The 21,959-nt window shown below is 39.0% G+C and overlaps 1 long non-coding RNA gene across 1 annotated transcript in view; it reads left to right on the plus strand.

Annotated features, from left to right (window-relative positions):
- LOC148146126 (uncharacterized) overlaps positions 1 to 21,758 on the plus strand; it is a 91,550-nt gene extending 69,792 nt beyond the window's left edge. Inside the window, exons 4-5 of the long non-coding RNA XR_015760781.1 lie at positions 3,726 to 3,870; positions 21,659 to 21,758. This is a non-coding gene — a long non-coding RNA (uncharacterized LOC148146126). The remainder of the gene's footprint in view (positions 1 to 3,725; positions 3,871 to 21,658) is intronic.
- The last annotated feature ends 201 nt before the right edge of the window (positions 21,759 to 21,959 follow it).

The raw sequence follows: 21,959 nt of genomic DNA on the forward strand, positions 1-21,959 counted from the left end.
TGCATTACTTTATGACCAGCTACCAATCCAGTGTATTTGGGGATGGTGAATAAGTGGGAAAGTTATTACCATTTTAGTGTAAATGAGTGAACCACTACGTCAGCATGGCACTGGAGAGAAAGCCAGCAAATCTTGTTTACCAGAAGGACATGTTAGTTTGTTATGAGTCAGAACTGTCTATGATTATTGCTGCAATGGATCAACTGGCTTAGGAATTGTACTTATCCAGATTTGGAAGTAAATGTTGACCAGTGTAATCAGCATCTCTTTCTTTTACTGAAACAAAGTAAAAAGGTACAGTTAATGCAATTATTGGAAAAAGGTAGTAACTGCTTTACTGCACTATTTATGATTCGTCATCATGCCACTTTTTTTGGCAATTATCTCCTCCCCTCCCCTTGCAAAGATAATTGTCTTTGAAGTTGAAGCTTACTTTTAATATATTTACGCTGAGGAAGATTCTTGTTTCCTTTATATGACCACATTAATTGTGATTGAGCTAAAAAAATCCAAAGCATGGAAGAAACTAAAACTGAATTTGCTTAATAAGGGAAACTAAATCATTTGGAAAAACATTCATTCCTTCTTCATCAGCTCTCAATAAGAAGAGAAAGACATTAGATAACAGGTGAGCTGACAACATTGATGTTACCAACTTATCCAGATCAATTGATCCTTATAATCAGCTTTTTATTGCTTTACAAGATGCCTTTGAGTTTCAAGATATTTGTTAAAACTACCAGCATTTATTTTTGAGATGCTTCCTGACTCACCTTATGTCCACACCATCTGTTAGATCAAGATCAAGATTCCGAGCCAATCTAAGGAGAGTAGCGCCTTCAGATGTGCCCAGGTTTCAACAACTGCCTAGGACTGCACCATTTTATGTTGGTCCACAATCCACTTTGCTCTGACATTAAATTTATAGGGCAGGTATGCCCACGAAGGAATTGCATGATGATATCATAGCTAGTCTTTCGCTGCCATGGGATTTAAAAGAAAATTCTCTGAAGACATGTATGAATTTGACATTTTACAAGGTGTATTGAAACTTGGGTACCTGCAAATCATTTTATGTTTGAATTCCCAAACAATTACATCCTCTGGCGAACTTATATGAATTTAAAAGTATGATCTGAGATCTCCCTCTACAGGTGGTTATTATGAAGAAAACATTGATGTGGTTTTTGAATTTTGAAACCCCAAGTACAGCTTAAATTATCCAAAGGGAATGATGAAAAATTGGGCAGTTTTCATTCATTCACAGGGCGCTGGTATTGCTAACAAGGCCAGCTTTAATTACCCATCTTTCATTGCTTGTGAGAAGGTTGGACACATATTGTACTCCTTGCCCAATTTTGTGCTCCAGTAAGCATCAGCAAGAATGAGGTTGAAAGTAAAACAGGATCAGTAAGTAAAAATATACCAAATGGTTACAAAAGAAGTATGATATAAAAACATCAAGGCTGCCTTCGATTATGGAACTATTTTCCCTAGAGAACATTGAAGGCAGGGTAATTTAACATTTTTAAGGCATTTTAAATCATATTTTGGTGGACAAGGGTGTCAAAAGATATAGGGTGTACGCAGGAATGTAGAGTTGAGATCACAATCAGACTCAAGGTGGAAAATGGCCAACTCCTACTCCTACTCCTACTCCTAAACTATGCGCTCATTGGTCTGTTCTCAATTACAAAGACAAACAGGCTGGAAACAAACATGCTTCCACAAATCAGAAGCATTGAGTACTCTGTGAAACAAAATTAAGCAATGAAGAATGATAAAAGAAACTAAATAATATTTATTCGTTCAGTTGAAAGGATATTGGAAATTAAATTCCATGGGAACTGCAGATGTAATTGTAATGAATGGTGCAAGAGGGCTCCAGGACCAAATAGCCTTTATTTTCTTATGTTATTTTGGAGAACTATCAAAGAACGCCCTGGATTTCTAAAACCCCAAGTAAAGATTATTAAAAACTCACTTGGTATCATGGAAATCTGAAATAAATGTTTTGCATTGGTCTTCACTCTTAAAAGCAATGCTCAGTTGTAAAATTAAATGGAAAAAAAAAAATGAAATTTAAAATAAAATTGATGAATATATTGTTTTCAGTGCAGTTTATAACTTGAAAATGGATAGATGATCAAAGTTTGTGAGAAGATTTGTAGCTCGGGTGCTCGTTGTTGTGGATCTGTTCGCCGAGCTGGGAATTTGTGTGGCAGACGTTTCGTCCACTGTCTAGGTGACATCCTCAGTGCTTGGGAGCCTCCTGTGAAGCGCTTCTGTGATGTTTCTGCCAGCATTTATAGTGGTTTGAATCTGCCGCTTCCGGTTGTCAGTTCCAGCTGTCCGTTGCAGAGGCCGGTATATTGGGTCAAGGTCGATGTGCTTATTGATTGAATCTGTGGATGAGTGCCATGCCTCTAGGAATTCCCTGGCTGTTCTCTGTTTGGCTTGTCCTATAATAGTAGTGTTGTCCGAGTCGAATTCATGTTGCTTGTCATCTGCGTGTGTGGCTACTAAGGACAGCTGGTCGTGTCGTTTCGTGGCTAGTTGGTGTTCATGGATGCGGACGAAACAGGGGACGAAACATCAGCAACACAAATTCCCAGCTCGATGAACAGAACCACAGCAATGGATAGATGATATCTACCTAAGGGTCCTCAGTAATTGGGTATTTTTTTTTGTGTGTTGTAAATAGGAGACACAATGTGACCGCTTTTACAAAAATGCTGAGGAATAAAATATAGATATTTTATAATTGACCTCTTCAGAGTTATTATTACAGACTTCTGGCGCAAATAGGACTAGCACCCAGGGACACTAACTCTATATCACAAGTGCCCCAGAATGCAATGTACAATTATTTGGATATATAGGGATCTATCAGCAATGTGCATCGTGGCTTCAAAAAGAGAAAGCAATGTTGATCAAATGAGTTTATATTTTGATGATGTTAGTCCAGCAGACTTTGTTGACTTCCTGAAAACTTTGTTAAAGGTGCAAACAAGGTACAAGATTAAAGCAAGATCAAGCATTTGTTACATCATGTCAATTAAAGTTCTTTTTCATCTGAGCATCAGTGCTATTAAAAACACATTATGTACACATGAATCAATGAATCTGTTTTTGCCATCCTGAACTTGGTGAAATGACAATAAATAAGACAATTGTGAGACCACTTTATTAGTACAATTAAATGGTACTGAGCCAAATAGAAAAGCAAAGGGCAGACTGGAACAATAGTTGTTGACTAATCTTAGACATGCGTGTATGGAAGAGTTTACTGATGCCGTGTAGAATTTGCCAAGTCACTTATTGTTATTTATTCTTTTTGATCTCATTCTTAATTCCCTTAAAGTGGTTCAAAAGTCTGAACTTAATGTTCTTGAATAATCCTCATTAGCAAAATGTCAAATTTGTTTCATGAAGTACTGAAGGACTGAAATAACCCTCCGTTCTGGTACAATGCAATTACAGCTTCTTACTTTTTTTTCTCCACTTTCAATGAATATACTATAGCCAAGAAAATAACTTGATAAACTTTGAAGACTTAGTGTATTATTATTAAGGTAGCATATTTCAACTGCAACCAGCATGACATGAAACACCTATTTGTATTTTCTTCATTGCATGTAATAGAATACAACAAAGTTATATAACTTAGTACTGGTCACAAAATGTGAAAAATTCACTTAACTCCAGTCTTTTCTTTTTCATAGAAATTGAAAAATGTGACTGTGGATATTTAGCCAGAAAAGAGAACCTGAAAGTTGTTATTACAGTTATGACTATTATCTTCATCCTTTTGGTAATAGCAAACGCCATAATCCTTTTCATTCTATTTTCAAAAGCAAAGAAAACATGGTAAGTAATGTTATGGATCTGTTTTATACACAAATGTCTCCACTTTCGAAAAAAGAACAACCAGGGCACAGACATTGAGGGCATTTTTCATCTTTACTTGTTGTCAGAACACCTGCAGGACTGGATCAAACACTGGTTTACATTGTGTCTGGTTAACCATGCCATTGAAGTCAATGCAAAGTTACTCTGTGCATAATGGAAAACTGACATTCTGCACAATCCAATAGATTTCCTGCTGAGCAATTTGTGTTAAAATGACTGCTAATGTTTTAATTCTACAGTTAAACTCCACTTGCCTGAATAACTTACAACTGAGTATTTCTGTTGGATGACTTGAAACTGGACTATGTTGTTTTTCTTGAGGGTAAAGGCACTCCCTATTGTGGTACAGAAGCCCACAAGATCTCTGGTTTATGGGGAAACCACAAATATGCAGTAAAACTTACCACTCTACTTGTTCCATTTGGGTGGAAGTACAATCACTGACTAATCCTGACTTGGTAAACAAGATTCTACGTTAATCATGGGACCTCGATTCTTATACTAAAAGAGCCAACACCTAATTCAGAGTCAGTTGCCCTCAGCTGTCCTGTGATTAGGTGCAGGACAGATTCACTGCAGTCGCAGCATTGGCAAGAGTGGGGCAGTAAGTCTCAACCATTTTCTGCGCAGCATCTCCTTACATTCAGCAGGCAAGAACCCTGAAAGTTTGTCCCCCAGTCTTCCCCAGACCAGGGTGCTGAGTGTGGAACATTGGTAATCTCTATGGCCCAAGTATTTGATATCAGATCGACTGTACAGTCACTCTTTTAAACTGTGTTTAAAGCAGTGATCCAAGATTAACTTTCTGTAAGTTTTGCATAACAGCCCCCTCTCTATCACCAGAGCTATAACAGGGTGGTATGCTGGCTCAGTGGTTATCAGTGCTTCCTCACAGTACCAGAGACTGGGTTTGATTCCAACCTTGGGTGACTGTCTGTGTGGAGTTTGCACATTCTCCCCGTGTCTGCATGGGTTTCTTCCGGGTGCTCCGGTTTCCTTCCTCAGTCCAAAGATGTGCAGGTTAGGTGGATTGGCCATGCTTAAATTTTCTATCATGTCCAGGGATGTGGAAGTTAAGTGGATTAGCCATGAGAAATGCAGGGTTACAGGGATAGGGTAGTGGGCTGCGTCAGGGTGAAATGCTTTTCAGAGGGGTTCTATGAAAGTTCACATTGCAGGCACAAGCACATTTATTAGCAGAGTCAGAAATGTAGTCCATTCACTAAAACTGTGCAAGCAATGTCAAACTTTTGCTGAAGCATTAGTCAAGTATCTCAGTTAATATGATTAGAAATCAAATTCGAGTATCCCATCTTCCAAAGAATATGAACATATTCAAAGAGCGCATAAAAGATAGTTCAGGACTTTAAAAGACTTGGGCTTGAAACTAGTTCATATATTTGAACTGAGTTGACAAAAAATAAATTACGAGGCAATATGTCTGGCTAAAAGATATTTGTTGTTTACATGTAAGCAGGTAGTTTAAGTTTCAAATGCTGCAGCAAAGGGTACAAATACAAACCTAACAAGGAACAGATTACCAGTTGAAGTTGTTAATGCTTTACTTTCGAAAGAGTTGGTTAACTTTATGGTTTGGACAGGAATTCAGATTTGTCAGATTGTCTACATGAGGAATTGAATACATTGGTTCTGAAAGGGTGTAATCAATACAACACCAGTACAGAAAGGCCAGGCAGTCAAGGATGGTTTTCAGAGATAACAATGCTGCCTGATTTACATTTGGGCCAATTAAAAGCTTTACACAAAACATTGTGATAATATTAATGAGAAAGATAATGCAATAGAATGGAAAGGCTCTCTTGTGGTGCAGTGGTAATGTCCCTACCTCTAGACTGAGAAGCCTGGGTTCAAATACCACCTGCTCCAGAGGTGTGTAATGGCATCTTGGAATAAAATGAATAGAAAATACACAGTAGAAGGATTACTGGACAAGATGGACTTTACTTAGTTAGGTGCTCTATGTCCTGTGTAGGATTATTGCTTTTCATGGTAGTGCTATTTAAATGAAATTAAGTCTACATGGTTTCCAGAGCATGGTGTTATGCTGCCTGTTTTACAGAGCAATAGAATGCTTTTGTTGCTTCTACAAACACAAGTGTTACTTTTATATTACTGAACCATATATAATTTCATTAGAAAAAGCATTAGTAAAGAAAAGAAAATACTGGCATTTGAAAACTTTAGAATTAACAATGTTAATGTAGTTCTTCAAGATGAATGCTATTGCATTTCAAATTATATTTTTATTGTTTACAATGAAATTATTCAATAAAGAACAAAATAAAAAAATCTACGTAAATATAAACTGGGGATATAGTCAAGAAGCTTGTGGCATTTATTTACAGATGCCAAAGGAGTCAAAAGTCAAGAGTCTCAATTCAGTCTATTACAAACAATGGATCAGCATTCAAAATTAGGGCCAGCAGTTTTGTCTTTTAAGAAGCTTTAGATTAAGCATTTAAAATCTGCAGCATTTCTCAATGAGAAACTCACTGGCTTAAAGACATTTATAGCACAGAAGGAGGCCATTCAACCCATTGTACCGGTCTAGCGAGAATCTGACTCCACTAAACCTGTTTTCCAGTTTTGCCCCTTAGCCATGGAGGCTAAGGCTTTGCAAATGAATATCTAAATACAGCTTTAACTGATTCAAGTGTGTCTGACTCAACTCACTTTTCAGGCAGTGAGATCCAGAATCCCACCACACTCTGAGAGATTAGATTACTTACAGTGTGGAAACAGGCCCTTCGGCCCAACAAGTCCACACCGACCCTCCAAAGAGCAACCCACCCATACCCCAACACCTAACACTACGGGAAATTTAGCATGGCCAATTCACCTAACCTGCACATTTTTTGGACTGTGAGAGGAAACCAGAGCACCCAGAGGAAACCCACACAGACACAGGGAGAATGTGCAAACTCCACACAGACAGTTGCCTGAGGCAGGAATTGAACCTGGGTCTCTGACGCTGTGAGGCAGCAATGCTAACCACTATGCCACTGTGCCACCGGGCCACCCACAAGAGAAAGTTCTCCTTTTAGCCTAAGTCTGTCTGATCTTGCTAATAATGGGAAAGATATCTTCCTACCTAACTTAGCTGTACTCCATATGATCATAGCTGAAATGTGTTGCTGGAAAAGCGCAGAAGGCCAGGCAGCATCCAAGGAGCAGGAGAATCGACGTTTCAGGCATGAGCCCTTCTTCAGGAGAAGAAGGTCAATGAAATTCTTGATCACGCTGCTACATTTAAGTTCAAATCATGAATGTACGATACGAGCAGAAAGGGCCCCAGTACTGAACCCTGCAGAACGCTACCTGAAATAGACCTCCATTTACTGAAACACCTTCTTGCTGCCTCACAGTCAATTTTGGAACTACCATGCTATTTTGTTTTGGCTTTTTACTTTCTTGACTAGTGTGCACAAGAAATTTTTCAAAAGCCTTGTAACATCCATGTAGACCACATCAAGTGCATTATTACATTCATCAACAAAGGAGAAATTAGTGATCTTGCAAGGAAAGCTTATTGGAAATTCTCATCAACAGTTACAGTACTGAGGGTCCATAAGAATTTATTGAACATGATTAATCAAGTTCATTTGTGAAACAGATCTATAGATTTTTTTGTTCTTCGATTTTCCTCTAATTTATCCTGACTGGCCCTTAGTCATCTCCCATATGTCCTATGTCGAAAAATATTCAAAATATTAGCTTTGTTCAATTTCTAATGGCATTAAGCCACATGATTATATGTTGAACTCAATTGTGGATTTGAATGCAGGGACTACGGTTAATTCTATACAAAGAGGCCTACCAGGGGGAGGTGATCTTATCGCTGGACTGTTAATCTATAGACCACATAATGGTCTGGGAACCAGCACTCAAATCCCACTTGAACTTGAATTCAAGAAAATGAATCTGGAGTTTAGAGTCTAATGGTGACCAATAATCATTGCTGATTGTCAGAAAAAAACCCCATCTGGTTCACTAATGCCCTTTAGAGAGAGAAATCTGCCATCTTTTCCAGGTCTGGCCGACATGTGAGTCCAGACTCATAACAATGTAGTTGACTCTTACCTGCTCTCTGGACAATAAATACTGGCCTAACCAGTGATGCCATCATCCTGTGAAAGAATAAAACAAATCTTTGCCAACTCAGTTATATCTATGAATTTATATGACATTATTTGAAGAAGAGTCAGAAATGTGTTTATTAACCTGACCAAAACTCTATTCTTGAATACCACCACCAAAATCAGATTACCCAGATGTTCTCTTATTGACTGCTAGTAAGACTTTGCTATGTGCAAGAAGTGTCAATACTACAGTGATTGTCTAATCTACTGTTACAAAACACTCTGCCAAATATTTAGGATATGATAAAGCATTGGGTATATATTCAAGTTATGCAGTTTTATGCATCCATACCTCATGTTTTCTGCCCATATTTTTAACTCACTCATGGGACATGGGAGCCACTAGCTAAGGGTAGCATTTCTTGCCCATCCTTGCTGCCTTTGCAAAGGTGATGGTGAACTGCCTTCTTGAAACCACTGCAGTCCATGTGCTGTAGCCTATCATCATCAAATATCATGCAGTGTCAGCATTTATTTATTTTATGGATATAACAATGTCCAATAGCCTATTCTAAACATATTTTGACAGAGTTGGCCTTCAAGATCACTAAATTACACGGAAAAAGAACTGAAAATGAAAGAGAATTGGATGTGATTTTTAAAACAATTAAAGTTCTTAATTTGCAGAATCCCAGTTTATTTTTTTCAAAAACTGCATGAATCCACGTGAAACTCTGTAAAACTATACAGAGGGTTTGTCAGTCTGACATAACATTGGGCACATACAGACTTCACACTTATTGTTTAAAAAGCTGAGCTAACATGAGAATGTAATTTAAAAGAATTTCTAGGATTTACATATCCAATTTTGGTAACCAGCATATCCCATGATAAAAAATGAAAGTTTTAATCTAAGATTGTTTACTGTATCATATCTCCATGACATTGAACTCCTTTGGCTATAAATTCTGTGAGCATGATCTTAACCTCCACAACCACCTGATGAAGGAGCGGTGCTCCAAAAGCTAGTGCTTCCAAATAAACCTGTTGGATTATAACCTGGTGTGTGATTTTTAACTTCGCGCACCCCAGTCCAACATTGGCACCTCCAAGTTTAAGGGTAGATGCTGAGACAATGCTTTCCTGGCTGAGGGAGTTGAGGTTCACAGAATTGGAGCAAGAGGTTATCAATTCAGAAGAGTTGAAATGAAGTTTCTTCACTCACACTGTTGTGAGTCTATGGAATTCACCACCCAGAGAGCTGTGGATGTTCAGTCATTGAGTATGCTCCAACATAAATTGTTAGTTTTTTGGTTCATAAGGGAATTAAGAAACATGATGATAATGTGGGATTGTGGAGTTGGGAGGGATCACTCAGGATCTTACTGAAGAATGGAACAAGCTTGAAGGACAGAACCGTCAATGCCTGTGCCTATTTCTTACGTTCTATGACATTGACTAATTTCCCTCCTATATTTATCATGGAAAATAAATGAATTCCAGAGTGTAATTCCCAAAGCAGCTTTAAAAATCTTGGAATCTCAATGTAATAAAAGTGGAATTTGACTTGTTCCATCACTGTAAATCAGTAACATTGTTAGAATGTCCATTGCATTCAGCATAGCTAAGTGGAAAGGGCTATTTATATAACAGTCATAATCAACTGATGTGAAAAGAGTTGGCGATCACAAAAATGAAGGACGAGGCCTCCTGTTTCTGCTTTGGACACAGTTGTCGATCTGTGTGCAACAGGCACAGGAAATTACATTCATGCCCAGAAGCTTTTTTTTTGGTAGGTTTTCAGTCAAACCCATTTGCACATCATCAAATATAGATTGGTTCTTAATAGGTAAGGGAATCAAGGATTGTGAGAGAAGGCAGGAGAACGGGATTGAGAAACAGATCAGCAATGATTGAATGGCAGAGTAGGAATGGCAGAATGGCCTAATTCTGCCCGTATAGCTTATGGTCGCGTGGCTAAATATAAATTCTGCCATAAGCCAGTAAAAATGGACAATAGGTTAGAAATTAATGATGTTTTTAAAACAATCTCTCAACTGCTTCTTGAGATAAGTGCGAACTCAGTGCAGTTTGATTAATAGAACAGAAAATGGGTTTACAATCATAAAAGACCTATTAAACATAGTGACTAGCCCATAACCTGTAAGCAACTTGATTTCATAAATCAAATTAAAAACAATGCAAACCATTTGCTAGTCACTTTGATGCGTACAATTCTGAGTTTCTCAGAAAGTTAAAATATACATAGTCGAAAGCTTCTAAAACATGCCAATAAATGTTGTGGTTCCAAAAGTAAACCTATTTTTTGAAAGGATAATTCTGGAATGTCTGTGATTAAGTCTAAGTAAGAATAGCAGAAATTCAAAATGATGAATAATTTGATCTGGGGATGTGATCAGTTTTATTGAGAGGGTCAAATTCTAACACAATGTTTTTATACAACCATAAAAGACAATTGAGAATTAAAATGTGTTAAATTTAATTTGTGCTTAGAATTACATAATTCTTTTGTATTAGCTTGGCTAATTTTAAGCAAAGATTAGTGTGGGGCTGGAAAAGCACAGCAGGTCAGGCAGCATCTGAGAAGCAGGAAAATCGACATTTCGGGAAAAGCCCTTTATCAGGAAAGCCATTCCTGATGAAGGGCTTTTGCCTGAAACATTAATTTTCCTGCTCCTCGAATGCTGCCTGACCTGCTGTGCATTTCCAGCACCACTCTAATCTTGACTCTAATCTCCAGCATCTGCAGTTACCACCTCCGCCCAATCTTAAGCAAAGGGCACTAATAAAAACGCAACCGCCATGTTGGACCGACAGGCCGACTACTTTACTTCACAGTATAATGCTGCGTAGTAATTACATTGAAAAAAAATTAGTTTGCTGAGGTGATCCTGCTGTATTAAAGCTGAGTGTGTTCCATTTGACAAAATAACTGCAGAGCAATTATGGCACAGGAAGAGCCTGGGAATGTTGGTGTTACAAACTCTAAGACACAACACATTTGCTTTGTGATTGCAACTTAGATGCCAGCAATTCTTTTCTAATAGGTTATCCATCTTTGTCCAATAAGTGGATTTTACAACTACCTACTTTATTCCTTGAATGAATGATACAGCGGATGTCCGCACAATTATTGTCTAAATTTGATTTTCTAATAGCATACGCGCAGTTTGGACTGTGTAGCATCGGGATAGTATGAAATAGATTGATAGATGTTAAAGTGGACAATCAGTGTATCACCCACTGCTTGGAACCCCACGATGCTTTTCTCTGAGTAGATTCACACAGTTACTTAGTAGGCAAGAATCTGCCTGAACAATGTTGGGCCTCTGATTGAACTAAGACACAACAGAGTGGAAATCCCCACTCTGAGAGATTCCAGGCAATCAGAGGCCGGGAATAGTGCTGAATGCAAGAATAACAGTGGAACATACCTCGAGGATTGTCAACAACTCTCCTAATACAAGTGAGTAAGGACAGGATGGGGAGGAGCTCATTGGTAAAGGGTAAGTTAACTGACATCATGGGAAGGAGTGTAAGTCCATGCAGGGTCCCTCCTTCCCTTGATCAGACAGAGTGCTTTCAAATGAGGGAAGCAAATACACCCCTCCAGAACACTAAAGTCATAACCCAGCAAGGTTTCTCCTTATCCTGCTAGTCAGCTAAAAATAGTCATGGAGGGCAAAATCAAAGGCAAGGCCTTCATCGTGCCACTAAAAATGGCGCTACACAAGCCAATTTCAATTTTGTGAGCCTCCAACATGCTCTATCTAAATCGAACAATTCAAAATTCAGGGCAATGCTGCTTTCAACTTCAAGTTCTATTGGACATTAACCTTTTACATCAATAGATATTTTATTAAACAAGAAGCTTTTACACATCTTTTTATTTTTATTAAACAATTTATATTAGGGAAATATTACAGTAGTAATTATGTCATAATTAGAACAATTTATTTGAAGATTTTAAGTACATTAGACACTGTGTGCAGAAAGAAACACAAATTATTTTCTGCCATTAGTTCTACAGTGAATCTTAATGATACTGAATAATTTGCCAGTGGAGAATTAAACATTCACATAATTTTACCATCTCAATTACATGTAAACAAAAATAAACATTTAAAGCAATAATCTATGGCTATCAAGCTTGTGAAATTATGTGATAAGTTACAGAAATGATTTCCTTATAAAATGCAAGAAAAGTGATGTCAATGGAATTCAGTAAAGCATCAGTTTGATTAATTTAGAATCTAACCTTGTTTGATAATATTAATTGCTGCTAAATGGTAACTACATGGGCTATGTCTGAAATTAGTTGAGCTGATTCAACCAAGTTTGCAGTGTCCATTGGTCTACGGTACAAAACTATCCATAACCTGACATTAAATTCACAGTAATACTGAAGAAAACATATTGGTTGGCTACTTTGGAAATTAAAACATTTATTTGTTCAAGGACAAAAACATATGAGTATAGAAAATATGATTGTACTATTCTAACTACTGGAAATGAAATCTCACAGCCTCTGGCTGTATATTTAAGACAGGGCATTCATCTTCATAATAACTGACTACAGTTATTAGAGCAGCATTCCTGCTAGATAAGTAGATGCTTTGTGACAATTTCAATTTCACTTTCCATTAGTGGAGCGAAAGTGTAAAATCTTAAGTCTACTTTCCAATCAATCTTTCAAATCCACAGAATCCACAGAAATAGTGTGTCATTTTAATAAAAATGCATGTCACTTCATAACAGAAATGAAGAGAAATTCAAGAGCAGTGATTAACTTGTGCAATCCTTGTATGTGCTGCATGCGAGTAGTTGGCACGATGGAATTTCTTTAGGGCTAAGTATAATATCAGGGAACGGTTGGGAGATGCTCAGGATCACTGGAAACAATATAACTGAGAAAAAAAACGCCCTGAACTTAATCACAATGGATCTAAAACCAATTGTCTATTCCCAGAAATGTGTCCAATTCCCCTCGAAGATATTGTATGTCCTATGTCTTTTGCAATTTTTGAATTTCCATTTTATGCATTCGATGTACTTTTTAATAAAGGAACTAAATGTAACATATCCAATTGTCAGTGTTTAAGCTGGAATTCATGCCCTTTGGTTCCAGAGCTTTTGTATGTATTTTGTCCCATTAAAAATCTGCTTCATTACCAATGCAGGTTCCCAACATGGCCACACAAGGCCAGTGCTCTTCTGTTTTTAAAAAAAGAGATATTCTTAAGAAGATTTGAGAATCTGGCAAATCTTATGTGCTGAAATTCCACACTCTGACTTCCTTTAGATGATTTGGAGGAGCCGATGTTGGAATGGAGCACGGGTTTATTTGGAAGCACTAGCTTTCAAAGCGCTACTTCTTCATCAGGTGGGTACGAAGCAGGACCATAAGACACAGAACTTATAGCAAAAGATTACAGTCTCATGCAGCTGAAAAGATTTTTTGAACAAACCTAGATCATTAAGTCTTTCATCTTTTAGAATGGGTTTGCTGGTTTTGGTTCTTCAATATGTAAATACTAGAACGTTTTTTCTAAGTTACATTCTGAAGATAACTTAAGGTTTTATAACATAAGGTGATATCTCAGCTCAGAAAATGCCTTAAAGGTGTGAGGTTAAAGTCTGTCGGTATCCCAATCCCATTCCTTCGGATGAACCATTTTAAGAGTAATATCTTGTGTCTATCATATGACAGGTTAACTTATTGACATGTCAGTTCAATATATCATAGAGATGATCCTGAGGTTCATAGTAGCAGGATTCAACTTTTCATGCCTGCTCTTCCGGGGCTAAGATGACTTGTCTGTTCCTAAACTGCATTTATCCTCCTTGATTCCATACCCCCCCAGTACTCTTAACTGAACAAAAATATCTATATTGATGACTCATTATAAAATTCCACAATTCTAGGTGGTGAAACCTATTATTGATGTACATTTTTCTTTCCCCTGGGAGTCAGGAGTTATTTTTGGGTGAACCAACTAAAATGTAGTTGAATATTTCAAATTCATTTCTCACAGATTCTGTATTTTTGATCCAGCTGAATAAGTCATTGTTTACAGGATGATTCAGTATGTGGTCGAATTTGCTATCCATACAGTTCTGGGTCAGAGGATCAGTATGCTTCTGGTCGGAAAGACTAACAAGTCAAACTGCCAGCACCTTCTCAAGAATATATCTTTTTTTTTAAATAGAACATTTGGCTTTGTCTGTACATGCTGGGAGCCTGCATTGGTAATTAAGCAGATTTTTAAGGGAACATAATTCATTTGAGATTCCCACAAACTCTGGAACCTAGGGACATGGACTCAAGTTTAAAAGCTGGAACTTGCACAAATTAAAATGAATAACTCTTTAAAGAGGTTATTAAATGGATGAAATGGTGGTCCATAGACGACATGAAGCAAAATGGCTCTAATATTTTAAAGGAGGAATTGAGAAGATACTTCTGGGACTGAGAAATTGGTTTTGGGACTAACCCGTTGAGCTATAGGGTCTTAATTTTAATTGTTTACTTTCCACTACTCCTTTATTCGTCAATCAGAAGTCAAAGAAAACCATATTATGTCTGATTAAGTACTTCAAAGTAGCAAGCAACTGCTGCTTTTCATGCCCATACAGTTAAGTTGTATGAGCATAAACGCTCCCTCTCAATTGTACACTGGTGTGGTTGCATCGTCATCCAAAAGATACTGCACAGACTGCGAACAATAACTTTTGCTTCAGATATTAGTGATTACTTTAAATGTAGAACAGACCAAAATGAAGAAGACTCAACAATAAAAAAACAATGTTTGAGGGGAACTATGCAGCCTTGATGCCTGTATTGGAGAGAATTGTGATCCCCAGAATTCACCTTCCCCAATAGCACTTAATCTCCTCAGAAAGATAACAAAATAGGTTCCAATGGAGTCTGTATCAATGAAGATGAGAAGCGGAAAATTCTTATTTTATTTTCAAACAACAAAGGTGATTCAAAGAGCTATGAACCTGCACTCCAAGGTCTCCCCTTCAGAATTTTGTCCAATACTTTCACTCATGTCAGACTACTTGGTCTGTACGCCTGGCCTAACCCTGCTGCCCTTTTTGAGCAAAGAAACAAATTGACCTGTGCTACGTTTTGACTTCTACCTCACTCACCATCTGAGTATCTTTCTTCAAGGTAATTTTTAAAATTCAGTCAAGGGATGTAGGCATCACTGGCTGGTCCAGGATTGAATACCCATCCCCAATTGTTTTTGAGAAGGTGGTGGTGAGCTGCCTTCTTGAATCATTATTCCATGTGCTGGAGGTAGACCCACAATGCTGTTGGGAGGGAGTTCCAGCATTTTGACCCAGCACCACTCTCGGAACAGTGATATATTTCAAAGCCAGGATGGTGAGTGTCTTGAAGGAGAACTTGTAAGTGGTAGAGTTCCCATGTTTACGCCACCCCTGTCTTTCTAGATGGCAGTGGTTTTGGGTTCAGAAGGTACGTCGAAGCAACCTTGATAATATTCTGCAGTTCGTCTTGTTGATATCACACACTGCTGCTTCTTAGTATTGAAGGTGGAGGCAGTGCTGATCAAGTGGCTGCTTTGATTTGGGAATCTTTTTTGGACCGTAATAAATCTGACAGAGGTTCATTAGCAGTTCCAGTAACCATTCTATGTCTTATGAATTCTGACATTAGAGATTCATAGTCATTTTCTTCTTCTAAATGTTTCGTGAAATTATATGGACTTTCCTCGAAATGATTTTTTTTTACTGTCTTGCTTGAATGAATTGCGCTGCCTACAGCTTAGATGAACAGTTTCCACTCCGAGAAAACTTATTGAATGAATCCTTCTGCTTGCAGCTTTAATCATGATTCCAGTTCCCTTTCTGGAATGAGTCCTGCCTTTTCTGAATCTATATGATGAATCCCATTCCTTCAATGGCTTTTTCTAGATTTTTTTCAGCTGTCAGCTTCTCAAAATTAAAATCACAGTTGTTCCATATTTGTTTTCCTGGATTTATCCTGCTGTGTGCAGTTCAAATACATGCTTCCTATCTTTAGCTTGATTACATTAATGGATTTTCTGCCTTTTCTACAGTCTGTGTAAACTCTTAACACTCTCTATTTGTTAGACATTGTCTGCTTTGGTTTATAATGTGACATTTTTATCATTTTACTTCAAGCTTTGTGAAATTTCTGTGTCTGCAACTTTTAAAAAAACAATTACTTCAGTAACCCTTGATCTCCTTACTGGAGCCATGTCTCGTGTAGACTATAATCACTTCAGTAGTGACAAACAACAAAAGCACTTTGACTAATTCTAGTTTTTCAAGTGTGTAAACTGCACCATTTTGTTTTTCAAGTGAAGACTACCTTAACAGAATAGACCACACTTTAACTAGTACTGGGACCGGTACATCAGGAATCAAAACCAATTTCCTTCATACAGATCTTTGAGTCATGCATACTTTCATTTTTCTAATTTTGTTCACCTGATGTCAATTTGCTTGTGGATCATGTAATAATCCACAAATTGACCACTTCCAGATTTTCCTTTTTAATTAAACCCTAGCTTCTCATCTTCTTTTGGCATAGCCTGTTTTCCTAATTTTGCCAATATTACTTGAACCTCCAAGTGGATCCATCCCCTCCACTGCAAATTCCTCTCCAGCCCAGAGCAGATGTTCTGAAGCCTGGTAGGGACATGCAATGCAGTTTTTGGCATTCTCACTCTCAGGGCAGAAAATTGTATCCCTTGCCCTGATTATACCATCCCTGATTACCATCATTCGAATCCTTTGAACCTCCCTCCCCCCCCCCCCCCCCCCCCCCCCCCACAGTATGTACAGCGGTCAGTTTGATCATCTGTCATGCAACCTCCACTTCTATCCACAAAAACTGCAAGAATCTCAAATCTGTGGTACATTTGTTAAGGTTAGGTCTCCTCCATTCATACCTTCTTGATCCCCTTACCAATCACGAAGGCACCATTGTCGAATGTCTGGCTATTGCTCCCAATGAGACCCTTTGTGAACCAAAGATTGCTCAAAGAGAAAACTCTCCTCCTGAGTCAACTGATGACTGTCGGTATTCTGGTGGATATGCTACCCGAAGGAGATACTTGGCTGCTGATAATATGCCACTGGTACTGGGAAGAGCCCTGAATAAACCATTTAAATTGCCTCTAGGCAGGTAAGCACTGTATGCCACCTTCTCCTTGGTTGGCACAATGATATGGCAGTGGGAAAGGAGCAGGTCTCATCTTCCCAAGCCATTATGTGGCATGTTCAATCTCACCATCCCGAGATAGCTGGTAAAATTCAGCCCTTTGTGTTCTAAGTGAATGTAAGGCCAATTGTCCCCAACATCTTTACCCAGATCATTAATATAGGCTGTGAAGAGCAATGGAAGACTCTCAGTATGAAAGCTGATACATGTAAGGTACAGTATTTTGTGTTTTCATTATGAGGCATTAATCAGATTATAGGTCATCCCTTCATTTGCTATTCAGCTATTGACACTTTACTCACATTGTCTGATACTTTTGGTCATCTGCAGAAATTTATTATTCAGCCAGTCGACACTCCATTCACACCATTTGTATGGTCTTTTGATCTCTCTGCCTAAAAATGCTATGCCTCTTTGTTTCTCTTCATTCCACCTGATGAAGGGGCAGCGTTCCAAAAGCTTGTGATTTCAAATAAATCTGTTGGACTATAAACTAGTGTTGTGTGACTTCTGACCTAGTCTGACCACAGATCTAAACAATGCATGTTGTGAGCAACTATGCTTAATGCCGCATTGACAAACATGCAAATTTAGTTAGGATCTATTTAATTCAAATTAGAGTCATAGAGTTATAAAGATGTACAGCATGGAAACAGACCCTTCGGTCCAACCTGTCCATGCCGACCAGATATCCCAACCCAATCTAGTCCCACCTGCCAGCCCATATCCCTCCAAACCCTTCCTATTCATATACCCAACCAAATGCCTCTTAAATGTTGCAATTGTACCAGCCTCCACCACTTCCTCTGGCAGCTCATTCCATACATGTACCACCCTCTGTGTGAAAAAGTTGCTCCTTGGGTCTCTTTTATATCTTTCCCCTCTCACCCTAAACCTATGCTCTCGAGTTCTGGACTCCCTGACCCCAGGGAAAAGACTTTGCCTATTTAAGTAAAAACAATGACTGCAGATGCTGGAAACCAGATTCTGAATTAGTGATGATGGAGGAGCACAGCGGTTCAGGCAGCATCCGAGGAGCAATAAAATCGACGTTTCGGGCAAAAGCCCTTCACTTTTATTCCTGATGAAGGGCTTTTGCCCGAAACGCGATTTTACTGCTCCTCGGATGTTGCCTGAACTGCTGTGCTCTTCCAGCACCACTAATCCAGAATCTGGTTTCCAGCATCTGCAGTCATTGTTTTTACTTAGTTGATTTTAATCCTACTGCGAATCCTCTTGCAAGGATGCCTGCCTTGAAGAAGTTTTCCTCCTCTCTCTGCTTTAATTCCTGATGAAGGGCTTTTGCCCGAAACGTCGATTTTACTGCTCCTCGGATGCTGCCTGAACTGCTGTGCTCTTCCAGCACCACTAATCCAGACTTTGCCTATTTATCCTATCCTTTCCCCTCATAATTTTATAAACCTCTATAAGGTCACCCCTCAGCCTCCGACGCTCCAGGGAAAACAGCTTTAAATTTGCACAATAACATTAAACGTTTGGAGGAGTTGAACATGAAACAGAGATTTGATGTCATTAAATAAAGCCTTTTGCTTAACAAAAACTGAGCATCATAAATCCCCTGCCTGCTTTATATCAAAAGTGACTAAAATCTGAGGGAAGCAACATTCCTGTGGTAATTATCCCCAATAGATACTTAGTGTGAGTGATGTGACTAAGGGTGCTGAGGTTACTTCCTTTTTTAAGCAAAATTATATTATTGGAAGTTATAATTGGTACCCCCATTTTTTTGCCATTATAGCTCATTTATTCCTGATACTGGTTTGTAATTTAAAACATCTTGGATGAAGACATAAGCTATGAATAGCATTTTCATGTGGAAATTATTTCTATATACCTACTTCTGATGCAAACTGTATGACAATATCGCTCACAGTCATATGCACTGCTTTGGGATGTCACGGGAGCAGAACTTCATATCCAGCAGGAGGTCTGGCATGTTTTCAGCCCAGTCCCAATCAATCATTTTACAGTTAAAAACACAAAAGGATACTGATATGGCCAGAAAGTGAACAACTGTCTCTGCTTATAAAATTTAGGAAGAAATATAATTACACAGATGGTTAGAGTTTGCCTCTAACCTCTAGTTTCTATGACATCACTGAGAGTTACCAGTCTTTCTAAATGATAGACACGGGGAGTAAAAAATCACTTGGGGATGTGCTCTGCCTCCTGCCCACCCTTATCCTTAACCAGGTCCCTTTGGAACAGGGTATATCTGGTTCCGCTATGTTTCCTGAAGTTGTCCAGTTTAATTAGCAGATGAAATGAAGGGCTTACTTGTTCAGTCTCAGCACTCAATATCCAAAAGCAAAGGGCTCCAAGGGAAGAAATGAGCTTTGCAAATGCTCGCTAAATGGCATCTAAAACAAAATTCAGAAGACATTCAGTGTAGCATCTTTTCAGGCAGCAATTATCCATTTCTCCAAAAGTCTGCATTTGCTCTTAAGGTTTGCTGTAGCAAGTTGCCATCTCCAGACTTGTGCAGCAACCCAATGTTCAAGTTTGGGTGAAGATTTGTAGCTCGGGTGCTCGTTGTTGTGGTTCTGTTCGCCGAGCTGGAAATTTTTGTTGCAAACGTTTCGTCCCCTGTCTAGGTAACATCCTCAGTGCTTGGGAGCCTCCTGTGAAGCGCTTCTATGGTGTTTCCTCCGGCATTTATTGTGGCCTGTCCCTGCCGCTTCCGGTTGTCAGTTTCAGCTATCCGCTGTAGTGGCCGGTATATTGGGTCCAGGTCGATGTGTTTGTTGATGGAGTTTGTGGATGAGTGCCATGCTTCTAGGAATTCCCTGGCTGTTCTTTGTTTGGCTTGCCCTATAATGGTAGTGTTGTCCCAGTCAAATTCATGTTGCTTGTCGTCTGCGTGTGTGGCTACTAAGGATAGCTGGTCGTGGCGTTTCGTGGCTAGTTGATGTTCATGGACACTAACAGGAATCCGATTCACGAGAGAAGAAGAAAAGGATAACCAACTCCCATTCCTAGACGTGATGGTACAGAGAACACCGAACGGAGAATTCACCACAAAGGTATACAGAAAAGCCACACACACAGACCAAGTCCTGAACTATGAAAGCAACCACCCCAACACACACAAACGAAGTTGCATCAAGACACTATTCAAAAGGGCCACAACCCACTGCAGCACACCAGAACTGCAAAAAGAGGAAGAGGAACACCTGTACAAGGTATTCGCCAAAAATGGATACCCGCGCAATTTCATCAACAGATGCCTAAGAGAAAGACAACGGAACGAGGACATGCTGCAACCCAAAGGACTAGCCACACTACCATACATCAGGAGCATTTCAGAACTGACAGCCAGACTACTGCGACCACTAGGACTTATAACAGCACACAAACCAACAGCCACCCTCAGACAACAACTCACCAGAACGAAGGACCTGATACCCAGCATGAGCAAAACTAATGTAGTGTACAAAATCCCATGCAAGGACTGCACAAAACACTATATAGGACAAACAGGAAGACAGCTAACGATCCGCATCCATGAACATCAACTAGCCACGAAACGCCACGACCAGCTATCCTTAGTAGCCACACACGCAAACGACAAGCAACATGAATTCGACTGGGACAACACGACCATTATAGGGCAAGCCAAACAAAGAACAGCCAGGGAATTCCTAGAAGCATGGCACTCATCCACAAACTCCATCAATAAACACATCGACCTGGACCCAATATACCGGCCACTACAGCGGATAGCTGAAACTGACAACCGGAAGCGGCAGGGACAGGCCACAATAAATGCCGGAGGAAACACCACAGAAGCGCTTCACAGGAGGCTCCCAAGCACTGAGGATGTCTCCTAGACAGGGGACGAAACGTTTGCAACAAAAATTTCCAGCTCGGCGAACAGAACCACAACAGCAACTCAATATGTCTCATGGAGACTAATCACTTCCCAGTGTTTAAACTGGACCAGTTTGTTGTTCAGGTGAAGACTAACTCAACAGTACAGACCCCACTTTACCCAGTACTGGGACCAGTGCATCAGGAATCAAAACCAATTTCCTTCATACAGATCTTTGAGTCATGCATTCATTTCCAAGTACAGTCCCATGTGTAAATTAACCTTGAATGGAAAACATGGAGTCAGAGGCTGACAAAAGTTTCATCTGCCTGAAGACTAACCCCTATCCCAGAAACTGAAAGTCCAGGCAACCATGTTCAAGTATCTCACTATACATGGGACTTAATTTATAATCAGTCTTAATGTTCTTTCTTGATGAAGGTAAAATAAAAATAGTACAGTTAATAGAAACATTTTGCAGTGATTGTCTTCAAATTGCTACTGCCAAGCAAAACTTACAAAATCTTTTGAAAAACAGTGAACTGGATTTAACCTCTTTACTTTCATTTTCAGGTAAAGTAAATGTGCAAAACGTTATCCAGGAGCCACATTTGAACACTGAAAACATGCAGGAATCGATATTTTTCAAAATAAACATAAATTTACATTGGTAACTATTTTTTAGTTCAATGTTCCTATTGCACAACTGCTGCGCACATATAACTAAGGAATGAAATGGACTAACCATCTTTGACTTTCCTATCTCTCACTCTGTTCCATTTTGGGTTCAGTGTGAATTTTCAGAGCTGATTTACCAAGCTTAACATTAACAGAAGGCAGCTTCCATATCTCACTGAATTGCAGCATTCAGCAA

Source organism: Chiloscyllium plagiosum, unplaced genomic scaffold, assembly GCF_037043375.1.
Source record: "Chiloscyllium plagiosum isolate Xiang-an unplaced genomic scaffold, Cpla_swu_hap1 HiC_scaffold_21, whole genome shotgun sequence".
NCBI lineage: Eukaryota > Metazoa > Chordata > Chondrichthyes > Orectolobiformes > Hemiscylliidae > Chiloscyllium > Chiloscyllium plagiosum.